The sequence below is a fragment of the Sinohyriopsis cumingii genome, chromosome 8 (assembly GCF_028554795.1).
Source record: "Sinohyriopsis cumingii isolate HCF-2022 chromosome 8, ASM2855479v2, whole genome shotgun sequence".
NCBI lineage: Eukaryota > Metazoa > Mollusca > Bivalvia > Unionida > Unionidae > Sinohyriopsis > Sinohyriopsis cumingii.
In genome coordinates this window covers 79,377,226-79,391,990 of record NC_142968.1, presented here as the reverse complement: position 1 = coordinate 79,391,990, position 14,765 = coordinate 79,377,226, and positions in this window count along the sequence as shown.

The window sequence follows — 14,765 nt, the reverse complement described above, 5'->3', positions numbered from 1 at the left end:
ATTTTTAAATTTTCTGAAAATTCAGGGGTCTTTTCTTTCTGGGAGCATACATGCACACTGCTAAAAACACAATTTACCACTTTCCGAGTATAATCATTCACACAAATGCACATGCACGCAAGCGACTCAACATTCATAGCCTACATTAGAAAACTGTCGATGATTGGAAATTTAAGAAAATATAATATGTGCACTGATGTATTGATAAGTTTTATTTTTAGCTACATCTTGGGACAATATAAATGTTGTATCATTTAATTTTAATTTTCGATATAAACAATATGTATTTGTCGTATCGTAGAGGGTTCAAAGTGGATTTTTAGGTTTGAACATAGATCATATATCAACTTAGAGTAGTTTTGTACTTTTTTGAGATTTTATTCATCTGATAGATTTAAATTGCTCCTTGTTTGTACACATATTACCCTAAGATTTAATTTTAAAAATAAATGGCCATTTATAAAATTTAAGAATTCCTTCAAGCTAAAGTTTTATCAAAACGGAGGTGGTCATCCAGTAATGAGGAAGAGGAAGATGAGTATTTTGTGGCGACTTTCTACGACGACAAATTGGGGGTCCGTTTGTTCGTTCAGAACCAGAACAGATGGAGAGCGTGTCCCAAGAAGACTAACCGAGCCTGGGTGAATCACGTGCTGCGACAAAATAAGCTATGAAAGAGAGAAATCAATATCACACAAAACAAAATATCCGGCACTGAAACAGGTAGAACCATAACTACTGAAGCACTTCTTCTTTGAAGAAAAGGAAAAGAGAAAACACTCAAATAAAGCAAGGATTGAGACAAATACTCAATCGACAAAATATGGTACGTGGTTGAAAAAGCGTTTTAAGGACTCAACGAAGGTGAATTTCCATGAGCGATATAGCACGTGTGTGATTAACACCAGTCCAAGCAAACAAGAGCAAGGTATTCCGTTACTTTGTTAGGACTAAGAAGTCAGACTGGAATCGTGTTCTTTTCAATGTTGGCCCTCAATGAGGAGGGAATAACTAGCTTGGAGGAGGTAGTATATAAACACTGTTAGAATTAATATTTTATTAACATGTTGGGACATGTATGAAGAAGCGATGGTATAGCCAATTCCATAAGATTGCATTTAGTTGTATTTGATATATTCTATATTCATTTGGTATTCACTGTATTTATGTTAGAGAACTGAGGAGTGCCAATATGCGAGCTTGGTGCTAAACCCTGAACAATTGATAGTTTTGTTTTAAGCGGTTTATAATCAATATTTGAGTTTTGAGATATACCAGAATATCAAAAAGAACACGAATAGTCAAAATGACACCAAATAAGGACGCATTTTTTTGTACTAATAGTTAACAATTGACTTTTTTCAGAGGCTTAAATTGAACTTTGGTGCAGTAGACATTCCCCTCAGTCCCTGTTAAGGGTATACAAATATCAGCATCATGATTTCGAATGGAATTTTGTTTTCAAATACAAAAATAGCAAGACTACTGCATGTAATAATGCTGTTGGAATGCCGGTCCTTTTCACTTTCAACCCGTATTAGAGATAGAACAGGAACACATATCTACTTTTGGCTGAAATGTCCTACCACCATGCATATAGCGAGTGCCTCCCCCTCCCCATTTCCACCCCTTATTTTATTTTTGGGTCTGGTGTTATATTGGTCTGGCAATTCTTCCACTGAGATAAATTAAAGGTCATTAAAAAGATGTAGATAATATTTAATAACAATGAAATCGAGTATCTTCTCTCAAAGCTAAGTATTACAATCGAACAGAAGCTTATTGGAATATAATCATAAATTAAATTGTAGAGCTTCACTTTCATCTTTCAATTCAAGTTAAACTCTCTGAAATGCATTTCGCGAGACAACTTACAGAAACGCAGTGGAGAGAGAGAGAGAGAGAGAGGGAGAGAGAGAGAGATTATGCATGAAAGTGGTCAAGGTTGCACACATGGGTTACATGGGCTGTTCATTTTTAAATCAAATCTCGTTTTACGCAGGAAATTTGAATACTCTAAGAATGAATATATCTGCTAATGACACAAATATAAACGCAATGCATTTAAAAGTACTTGACAAATTATAATATAAAAGCCATACCACCAGCAATGACTTAAAATCCTTACTTGCTCTGAAAAAAATCCCAACCTTTCCGGAAATTGTATGCAAAAGTAGGGACATTAAATTATCTGGCAGTTTGAATAAACCCAATTGTTATATATATATTTGTGCAATTTGGGAGACAAATACCCTTTAGATGAGTTTTCTAGATCTATTAGCCACTTAAAAAATCATTCCCATCAAGAACCTACAGCATGGTGTCACTTAGATTTTTAAAACAGGCACTGGTGTTAATAATTATAGTAGTAGTCTAAATAAAAGAGGTGAGGTAGGGGGATTTGATTTAGATATTTATAGTATTGTAGCTTTAAGAGGTGGGTATGGGTGTTAACTTTAGATTGTAATAGAATTGTGGATTTAAGACGCGATGTATGGGTATTTCCTGTATATGTTTATAGTATTCTAGCTTTAAGACGCGATGTATGGGTATTTCTTGTATATGTTTATAGTATTCTAGCGTGAAGACGTCAGGTATGGGTATTTCCCTGACATATTTAGAGTATTATACCTTTAAGACTGAGGTTAGGTATTTCCTGACTATATTTATAGCATTATAGCTTTAAGACGTGTGGTATGAGTATTTCCTAACTATATTTATAGTATTATAGCTTTAAGACGTGAGGTATGAGTATTTCCTGACTATATTTATAGTATTATAGCTTTAAGACTGAGGTTGGGTATTTCCTGACTATATTTATATTATTATAGCTTTAAGACTTGAGGTATGGGTATTTCGTATCTATATTTAAAATGTTCTAGCTCTAAGACGTGAGGTATGAGTATTTCCATTCTATTTTTATTATATTTGATAAATTATTACATATTTACTTTCAAACTGCAGAACATTCTTTGGCTTCCCTGTGTTTCTTGACCATATATACAATCAATGTAGTTTCTGTCTTATAGTAATATAAATACTATTTCATTATCTAGATTTCATCTGGCTTGGATCAGCAAAAGTAATTTTGTAAGAATAAACTTCTCTTTCAAATTAAACCAAAAATAGATTTAAGTTTTGGAGAATGAGCAATATCGTTTTATCAAGTACAATTTATACATGACCCAGTTTTAAAACTGATTTTAAATTTGAAGAGAGTATTATTTCCCGGTGGATAACATATAATAATAATAATAATAATAATCAGGACTTTGTATAGCGCCTAATCTTTACAAGCTCTAAGCGCTTTACAACATTAGACAATACCTACAAGATACAAAAATATATACAAAAAACAAGCACCATGAAATTAGAAAACATTTTTAACTTTATGCTGATAATATTTAAGGTAGGAAACATTATTAGGTCTTTAAGTTTGATCTTGCAGTCGAAATAAGTGAGTTTTGAGAGCCCTCTTGAATGTGATCACTGTGTCTTTGTGTCTAAGTTCAGTGGGCAATTCATTCCACGTTGCTGGGCCCTGGTATGCAAAAGAACGCTGTCCATATGACTTTGTTTTCATAGTGGGAATAATGAGTCTACGATTGACAGAAGAGGAGCGTAAGTTTCTTGCTGGTGTCTACACATGGGTGAGGTCAGATAGGTATGTTGGACTAGAGTCCGACAGTGAAACGTAGCAGAAGAGAACAAATTTTGTGTTTGATTCTGGATCGAATGGATAGCCAGTGTAGGGTACAGAGCAGCGGGGAGGTGTGCTCTGATCGTGGTACTCTAAGTATGATCCGAACAGCTGTGTTTTGAACTTTTTGAAGTTTCTGGAGCAGATATTGAGATGAACCAGACAGAACTGAGTTACAATAGTCCAGTCTTGAAAGTACTAATGAACACACAAATGTTTTAGTGGCATCAACTGAAAGATATTTGCGAATTGAGCTGATGCGTCTCAGCTCAAGATATGCAGCCTTGCATATGTTCATGACATGTCGGTGCAACGTGAGAGTACTGTCCAGAGTAACATCTAGGTTTCGTACTGATTGTGTGAATTTAATGTTGGTGTTGCTGATATTTATTGTTTGAGGTAAAGGATGTGAATGAGAAAGTCTTTGTATTGTGATCAGAATGGCCTCAGTTTTATAATCATTCATCTGCAGCTTGTTACATGGCATCCATGATTTCACATCAGAAATGCACTTCTCTACACCTTGGATGGTATCATCACCTGAAGTTGGGTGGCTCGATTTGTATATTTGGGTGTCATCGGCGTACACTTGGTGAGACACTGGATGATGATCTATGACACTTGAGAGCGACAGAGTGTACAGAATGAAGATAACAGGTCCAAGAACAGCCCTCTGTGGAACATCACAACATAGATCAACTGGGCTGGATTGTATTCCATTTGCACATACAATTTGTGTCCTGTTGGCCAAGTATGACTTGAACCACAGTAAGGCTGTATCATGAATGCCAAATACACGCTGGAGACAGTGAAGTAATATATCATGGTCTATTGTGTCAAATGCTGCAGACAAATCAAGGAGGGTGAGGACTGTAATCTTTCCGCTATCCAATAGGCCAATATTCTGGTCGTTGATAAAATTAACTATCTCTGTGCGCTTTTCCGGTGGTCATACTGACTGGGCATTGAATAATGCAATACGCAGAGGTATCTCCTGGATAGTTTACACAAAGGTTGACGAATTAATAGGGATTTTAATTAGGTTATCTAAATTAACGGTCGATTTCTTTTTAAATTGTTGAGCCGAAATAAGGGAGATAAAGCAGCAGAGGGGGCGAATCCGACATTTTGTCCAATCGTCATTTGGCTTAATTATTACTTTCTGCACTCAACGATCTAGTGTCGTCAGCGCCTGGTAAAAAAAAAACGACGACGTCGTTGGGGAATCGTCGCGTCGTCATTTGGTTTAATTAACACCTTCTGCGCGTCGATCCCCAGCGTCGTCAGCGTCCGGTAAGCACATCGACGACCGCGTCGATGTCATCGCCCCCTCTGCTGCTAAGTGGTTATTTACAATGAAAATTATTTACAACTAACCGAATATTTGGTCAAGTCCGATACGATATCGTGTCCGAGGATCATGTAAATTTATCGTTACGAATCCATGTGGGGTCGACTGAGCATGACTAAAAAAGTTTCGAAAAACATTAAAGTCCATGTCACCGCCGCACCATGTCTGCCAAATATTTCGTAGCGTGTGTGTATCAACGCCGTTGAACACAGCAAGAATATTACAGTTGTCTCTAATTACTTTTGGAATCTGAGTGTATCGTTGAGTGACATATATCACGTCAGTGTTTTTATGCCTGCCTCTGGAAAATATCCTAGCTGGGTTTTTTTGATTGTCTAACATAACATCATCGTACACGACTAGATTGTTAACGTCGCCATCAATATCATCAATACCCGGTGCATCATTGATATCTGTAATAAACTCAATAACATTTTTTTTAGCGATCGCTGATGCATTCTCGTTGAAATCTTTCAACACCTCGTAGCATCGTTGATCATCCACGCTAGGAGCAACCAAATACAACTTATCCCACTTCATCCATCTCATTATTAAATTGAGTAACAATTGCGTCTTGCCGGATCCAGATGGTCCGATGATAATCATCCGGATCGAGTTTGGTAACGCTGCAACATGCTTAACTGGTTCTCTTGTTTTAGTCGCCGAAAAATCAATTATATTCATATCTCTATACATAAATTATGGATCTATATTGTGTGAAGTGTAGAGTACGTACTGGCACAAATGATATGACAACCGCTACAACAAGAAATAACAGATCGGCCCTTACTGGCAAGTGTGTACAATGCGGTACAAAGAAATTTAGATTTATTTCTATTAGACCCGGAGATGTTTTAAAAAAAAGCGAGGAGGTGACATCGCAGCCAAGTTATCAAAACTCCCCGGAACCCCGTGGGCAAAGTATCCAGGAGAAAAACACCTTCCAGGATATAACTACTGTGGCCCCGGAACACGATTAGATATCAGACTCGATGATCAAAATCAGCCCCTGCCCGGTGAGTACCCAATAAACGCTATCGATAAGGCGTGTCATGCTCATGATGTTGCTTACAAAAGTAGCGATCTGCAACAGCGTCATATCGCGGATGTAAAATTAATTCACGCATTAAATGCTATTCCTGATAAATCCGTCAAAGAAAAATTAGCCTCATGGTTGGTAAAATCGGCTATGAAAGGTAAATTAATGATTGGAAGCGGAGCTTCTGGCGCTGGTAATTGAAAACGATAGCGTTTATAATAACAACATGGAATCCATCTATTATTCTCCGAGAGGATACTGGAAGGGGAAGTCCGCAATTGGTAAGCTTGCAAGCGCTGCAAAGGTAACAAAGACCACTGCGGTTAATTGGTTATCCAAACAGGCTATATGGCAAATCTATCTACCACCGCCTAAACAAATCAACTTCTCGCGCTTTGATGTCAGCGTACCTAATGAAGTTCATCAGGCTGATATACTATTTTTGCCTCATGACAACGGTTACAAATACGCGCTAACCGTAGTTGATGTTGCGAGTCGATACAAACAAGCGGAGCCGTTGAAAACAAAGTCAGCAACTGAAGTAGCCGATGCGTTTGAGCGAATTTATCGAAGAGGTCCTCTGCGCTGGCCAAATCTATTACAAGTTGATCCTGGTAGTGAATTTCGCGGCGTTGTTTTATCAACGCTGAAACATCATAGCGTCGCGATACGACGAGGTCATACTGCGCTACATCGTGATCAGGCAATTGTTGAACGATTCAATCGGACTCTTGCTGAACGGTTATTTGGATATCAATACGCGAAGGAATTCATCCAAGAAAAACGATCTCGTGAATGGGTTAAAAGGTTGCCAGGTGTAATTGCAGCGTTAAATAACGAGATTACCCGAGCAATCAACATGAAACCCAGCGACGCGATTAAATACGAGTATATACCCGGAAAATCAAAAATAAATAGCGTTTCCAAGCCGATTCTCGGCGATGTTACCGTGAGATATCTATATGAACCAGGAGAGCTTGAAGGCGGTAAAAAAAGAGCTACTGATCCTATTTGGAGTGTTACCACACATAACATATCAACGATAACACGATCAACTGGTAGACCACCGATCTATAGACTGGATTCAACTGCTCCTCAGCGCGGATTTACACGCGAGCAACTACAAGTGATACCTAACGATACTCAATTGCCCCCACGTGGTCTTAACTAGCGCCGTTGCGTCTATTGCACTCAAGACAGGTCAACCTCACATTGTTTTTGACATGACCGAGACTGTTATCGATCCTATCCACGGTAAATTGGCGAGTGTCTTTATCCGAATAACGCCAACTCATTATACAATTGCAACTCGCGCAGTGATTATTCTGTTGTTGTCGTAGCGAGATTATTAATTCGGCATCAATATCAAAACGCCGCTGTTTTTTTTTTATCCTGTTGGCGGTAACCCGAGAGTTTTCTATCAATGACGCTTGCATCGATGGTGACTTTGTCGCCGGCTTCGTCGGTGGCTTCGTCAATAACAATTCTTCGAAGCTGATTTATCCTTCGTACTCTGGACACTGCAAGATAGACTAGATTCGACCATTCGATGCGATTATCAACTATCCAAACAATTGTGTCCGTGATGGTTAGTCCCTGCGAGGAATGTATTGTTGTTGCGTATCCTAGCGTCCACGGGGATTTATCAGCACGTAGCGCGTCTTCGACGACGCTGATATCAACGAGCACAATATCATTCAGCACAAGAATTTGTTTTTCTGTCCGGCCCGGGATTTCAACTTCAATGTTCTGCCGCCGTGTGTCCGCGGGTCTATAACACAACGGCACTGGACGCGTTGGAAACTTTTCCTTATGCAACGCAAACAATTTCCGCTGAAGTGTGTCTCTGACTATCTTTCTACTCGCTACAATCAAATCGTTTGGTCTCCATGTTTCCCAGAATTCATTTAACGGCGTTTCCGGAATCACCTCGCGGATTATTTCACATTGAACTCTATCCGGCTGTAATCTGATTAATTTTTTAACCTCGCGCAGTTGTTCATCAAGTGCTCGGTAATCAGTATCGGTTTCTTCATAATAGTCCACGAACCCGCTCAACCAATCATGTGGACCCTCGCCGACAAATGGTGGTGGTTGGCCATGGTCGCCACACATGATTACCGCTGTATTCGCGCGCAGCAACCACTCAAGAAATATTTGTAAAGTATCTAACGAAACAGTACATATCTCGTCCCAAATGATAACCTCAGGAATAAATTTTTCCCCCATTCGATCAGGAGTTCACTCACCGCCGCTGTATCGAAAAAAGCTGTGATAAGTAACGGCGTCAACATTTCGTTGTTTTATCTCTCGCGCTAGTCTATGGGTCGGTGTAAGCACGATTATACTTGCCCGCGTTCGAAATAATTCAATTGCCCGAGTCGTCTTTCCTGACCCGCCACAGCCGCTTAAATAAACCGTCTTGTGTCTACAAATTGGATCAGAACACGGTGGTGCATTAGACCATTCTGATAATTTATCACCGCGTAAGTAGTCGTTCTCAACGGTGACATCTGCTGACGGGGAATAATCGCGTCGTATTTCATTTTTAATTCTCCATGTACCCCAACTCTCGTCCGGACTAGTAAACTCGGCTACGTTTTCCTTATACGCTACGTCAACATAAAACGAATCAACGGCTACTCTAACCGCGGTATCGGGGAATCTATTTATCATCGAGAATAAATTGATAGCGGCATAACCCAGCATAGACGCCCTCAAATGTGGATACGCCGGGCTGTCTCCGTCGCTGTAGGTAACAACTGTACCCAACCTCGTTCCATTGGACAAGAAAGCTGTTTTGCAGTTCACGTATCTATTTTTTGCCACTGCGTCCTTGATTACGAAATCATATTCTGCGTCATCTATAATCAGCCGTGAGCAATATCGTTTGTAGTCGTGGTTTTTTCCACCTTGTGTGAACTTACCGATTATTCTTCTACCGAGATCTTTTGCCTCTCTGTTTCGTTGGTTAAATATCCTCCTGGACCATTCGATGATATATTCCTCGTCGGCATCAATGTTTTTTCTGGATTCGTCAATTATGCTATCTAGACGCTCCGGTTCTGGTAACCAGACTTCAGTCTGCGCCCGGTATGATATAATCGCGTCACTGACAATCAACGAAACTAGCATGCTACAATCAATCATATACCGTAGCAGCGCTATTGGCAACCACTTCTTTTCAGCTATGTGTCTACCGATCCAAATATAGCAACAGCGATGGAGTCCTGCCGCGAATTCAAATGATACTATGCGAGCGAATCCGGTTAAATCAAAATCAGGCAGTGGTCCATTAATAGCAACACGAGTCATTTCATGACTGGGGTGTCCAAATCGTTTGAAATACTCAGCGGCGGATCCATACCCGAGAAAACTCGCTGGATAACAGGCAACCATATCAACCGAGATCATAGCGTCGCGGTTGTATTCAGTGTTCCATAATCCACCGTGATAATACTCCAAACAACTGGATTGTACATCCGGTAGAAATTCCTTGCGCGTTGGTCTCCACGCATTTTTCCTTGCTGCAACATGAGCTACAACCGATGGAATCGTAAAACAATTTGTTAGCAGTTGTTCATCATGCTCTTCAAATTCCATGGCGGTTTTTTTCATCCTGTTGTGAAATGCTTCAGTGCGATATAATTCGCCGTTTGGTCTTACAAACTGATCAAAGGTATCCATGTCGTTTTCAGCGCTGCGAAGTAACCACACTGATACAGGGTCATTTTTACACAAGCAAGCAATAGCATCAAATAGTTTTCTCTCCGCGAGAAAACCGTCCTCTCCTAAAAATTCCCCCGGGATATACTTTGCTGTTCTATCCCGTGGAAATATTGTGATCGCGGGCGTCCATGCGTGTTCGTTATGATCAATAATTTTGATTGGGGCCCCATTTGATTTGTACTTTGATTCGTATAATACTTCACCGGTTATCGTTGTAACGGTTATTGGAAATCTCAACGACGTTTCTAATCTCGCTATGTCGCTGATGGTCGCTCCACGCTCTTTTACGGTTAGTTCCCACTGGTTGATTTTGCTACGTCGTAAATCAGTCAATTTGTTTCCTCGACATGCATTTGTAAAATGTTCTATTATTCGTTCTGCTACACAATTTATCCCCGTTGACTGTTTCATCGGTTTCAGTTTTCCGATATCAGGTTTCTTATTTAACGGGTATATTCCATAAACAACTGCTGTTTCAGGATACGCTCGTTCATAGTATGGTCTGTCAATTCCGGTTAACAACCCCGGCTTGGAGTCGCGGCTGACAGTGACTGTTTTCTTGTCGCTGAGAACTGGTTCAAATTTATCACGTATGATCCAATCGCCTGATTTCACCCGGACAATGAATTTTACTCTGAAGAAATACCTTTTACCGTCAAGTTGTGATATTATCGTTGCCGCGCGGTTGTCGTTCATGGTAGCATCAACAACACCATCAATTCGAAATGTTGACCAACTATGAGATGCACCATCACGCTTGAATTCATTGATACAATCGCGTATTTTATTCAACAGGGTTCTATCGTTTATTAACGCTTTTGGTGTGTCCTTGAGGACTCTATCGAGATTGAACTTAATATTTTTCCGGGGCTTAATTACTGCTAATCTCTCGAACTCATCCATATAATTAAAACAAGTATTTAAATGAAAGAATATAGTATAATGAATAAATGCAAATGGTTGATGATTGGGTCGACAACCCCGTGCAATAAATCATGTAGAGGTGAATTCTGCGGATATCATTTACAAAGCGTTCGTAATGGCTCTCTTGGCCCCCTACCGTGCTTGGTTTGCCACGTCGGTGTAAGAGGAAAATCGCAGTTGTGTATCAATTGTGGCGGAAAGCGATACAGGGAACTAAAACGCTATTATGACAAGCGAATTAAAAACGCCGTCATTGACCCCACCGCAGACTTCGTCATCAAAACTCCTCAGGACTACATTGCAAGGTTTATAATTAAACCAAATAATAAATTAGACAAGTAGTATTATTATACAAATGGACCAAGAGTTCAGACCTCACCCTGTGTTTGTTAATTACGAGGCATCTCGCGACGGTATTGTTAGAAACCGCAGACTGAAGAAGCCGGTTGGTACCGTAAATAATCACGGATACTTGCGATTTAATGCTGGGAAAAAAATCTGTCTTATTCACAGGATGGTGTATGAAGCCTTTAACGGACTGATCAACAACGGTCTCGTTATTGATCACATTGATGGATGTCCTCAAAATAACAGACTGTGTAATCTAAGAGCTGTTACACCGAGTCAAAATTCCAAATTTGGAAAAACAGGAGGGATGAGAAAGGCAAAACCCGTAAAGTCATTTGATACAATAACGCACGAGGAAAAAATATTTCGCTCTATGAATGCGGCTGGTAAATACTTCGATATTTGTAGTAAATCAGTTCTAGATGTTGCGGAGAATATAACTAAAACAGCGATCTCAAAAAAGACGGGTCACAGAATTCGATTTTCATATATAACATCAAAGGGAGATAACTCGTTTTGTGATAGCGTCTCATGACAAGAGTTATGTCCCTTGAAGTCCAATTAATGTTGCGATTAATTAATCATTTTACGATGAAAACTAATGAAATACACGCTATTATCTAACAGCTGTATTCTTTTTTTTAATGTTTTATTTGAGTATTTGGTTTCATTTAAATGCCGTGAAACACCATTAATAAGTATTTAAGGATTTAACGATTCAAGGGAATTCAAATTAACACACACCTTGTGACTGACGCCGCTGTATTAGTCACTTTATATATAAGATGACTCGTTATAAGCCTGGGGCTTTCGAAAGCCAATTCAACTAATCAAAACTAACCCACGCTCTTAACCCGGGCGTGTGGTTGTCTTTTGTTTACAATCATGCAACCGGGTTAATTTAATTGGGTTGCTTTTGATTGGTTGAATTGGCTGTAGAGTTCCGCCCCGTCGTTTTATGTTTGTGCTGTCTTGTGCCGTCCCATCATCCATCAATCATTTCATTGTAAATATATTCATCCATGTAGTGATGTCCCTAACATATCTTCTGGGAGGTCTACGATGACGTTTGTCATCCTAGGCCTCCCCCCCGGAGATGTATGTTTAGGGTTCCAAGATGTGAATGTCCTTAATTAAGTATATGTGTATGCCTGTAATCTGCCACAACACTCGAGTGGAGATTTACGGCATTGTACCGTCCATGTATGCCTGTAATCTGCCACAACACTCGAGTGGAGATTTACGGCATTGTACTGTCCATACAAAAAACGGGGTCAAAAATGACCCCAATAATTTTATTAAATTTTAACTTAAATTTTATTAAAATTTTTGATATTAGAAATAAGATGTTTATAAGAATAATGAATATCGAAGACATCAATAATATATTAACTGAGATTTCAAAATTAAAAAATCAAGGAATTGAATTATCTGATGGTCTCGACAGTGAAAAAATATTATCCGATTATGAGATTATTAACGAACAGTCGAAACGGGGGCGTTTTACCCTGGCCCGCGAGTATTTTTTTATAAAACGATTACAACATACGATTAATGAAAACTTGTACCACAATGACGCAAATGCATTCATTGGACTATTTACTACCGTTGAAATAATACGAAAAAAACTCGGACGTGTTTATGAACGACGCCGGGAGATTTCTAGCAAGATCAAAAACATTAGAAGGATTATAGACGAAAACTCCGGCGAGAAATTAGAAAATTGCGGATCAATTTACAATAATGGTAGGTGAATCACTTACTACTCGGCTAGCCAGAGAGCGGCTAGCAGCGCTTAAAAAGTTTATACCGTTACGAGACAGGGTGAGAGAGAAACTTCAAACGCGACAACAAATGCAAACCGATTTTACTGTTGGAAGCGAACAGTTATTTGCCCCGGTAACTAAAGCGACTAAGGATGTTACGGCGGCAACTGTACCCGTTCTTGGTGCGCTTGAAAAGATAGCGGCAGAGACAAAACAAACAAAAAGGTCTTTAGAAACACTCCCTGCAAAAATAGCGGCTGCTACAACACGGAGGCCACCACCACTCGCTATAACCGAACCACAAGAACCTTATGTTACAATGGCCGACGAGGAAGAATTAGGTGCTACTGCGAAAGAACCAGAAGAAGAAATACCCGAAGAAACACCCGAAGAAACATCGAAAGAAAAAAAGAAAGAGGGAAATATACCCCGTAATGTTCTTAAAAAGTCCGCAATAGATCAAATTAGAGACATCGACGACGATGAAGAATTAGTTAATTTTGTTGCTACAACATCAACTAAGAGCATTCGAGATGAATATATCAATGAAGGTTACAAGAAAAAAATAACCTCGACGGAGAACTGGGCAAGAATAGTGTATTTAGCGAGTAAACATAGAGAAGCATTACCACATCGTGGTGATCCCGATTACGATAAATTCCTCGAGAAAGTTAAGAGTAGAACACCAAAAAAAGGAAAAGGATACCCTGTTGGTAAAGAATCCTACGGCGTTACCTGCCCTAATAGTGTTCTCAGTGATATATCACGGCTGGAAGTACTAATTGGAGGAAAACGAGCCGGAAATAACTCTACGGAAATAATCAATGAGGCCGCTGATATTTGCAAGCGGTTATTTGCAGGCGGTATTATGGACATTAATGCATATCGAACGCTCATAGACGAACTCGTGGATGATTAATTGGAAAACTGGTGTTTTTAATAAGGATGATCATACACTACAACCATGATAAACCAGTACTCGTCTACGTGGTAAACTCGCGATTGCCTGTTTACCGCGCGTACTATGGAGATGGTCTCGGTAGCACCATTGCGGGGTTATTTACAAGAATGGCTCCAAAAGTAGCGCCGTTAGCCAAACAATTAGGAATGAAGGTTATTGATGTTATTCGTGATAAGGGTATTAGTGCCATTGGAGATGTTGCCGGAAAGGCGTTTTCAGCCGCGCGGGACAAACTAATGTCATTGGTGAAATTCAGGAGAAAAAAACAGAAACCACCGGTAATGCCATCAACGACAGTGATGCCTGCAAATGTCAGTAAAGTAATAAATAACGCCGTGGAAGAAAAATTAGAGTCGTTGGCGACGACTTCGCCATCCGCCGATGCGGCAACCAACGCGCTCATGAACGCGATAGCGGGGAGTGGTTTAAATTCAAAGAATTTACGACGAAAAAATCGCAATTGAAAACATCAACATGATAAATAATAGAATGTTTGCGCGTACCGCTGATCCCGCGTTTGATATGGACGCCCCAGTACGCAGGGATGATTCTGTCCGTGATTATCAATATTATTCTTATTATGCAGCGCAACCTGACCTACGATCGCGAATTGAACTTCAAGTCCAAGATACCAGTAAATATTTTTTGCCGTGTGAAGCGTTTATCGAAATCGAGGGAGAACTCGTGACAAATGCCGCCGATAATGCACCATACGCAGATGACCATCGTGTTCGAGTTGGCTTCGTCAACAACGGTATCATGGCGTTATTTGAGAGCGCCAGATATCTTATTGACGGGCGAGAAATTGAATCAATAGAACGCGAGGTTGATGTTGCAACGACGATAATTGGGTTGGCGAGATACTCGGATGATTATACAAGATCGGCGGGCCCATCTATGATGTTCGCAAAGGACTCCACCGATAACGCTGATCATATTCAGTACAT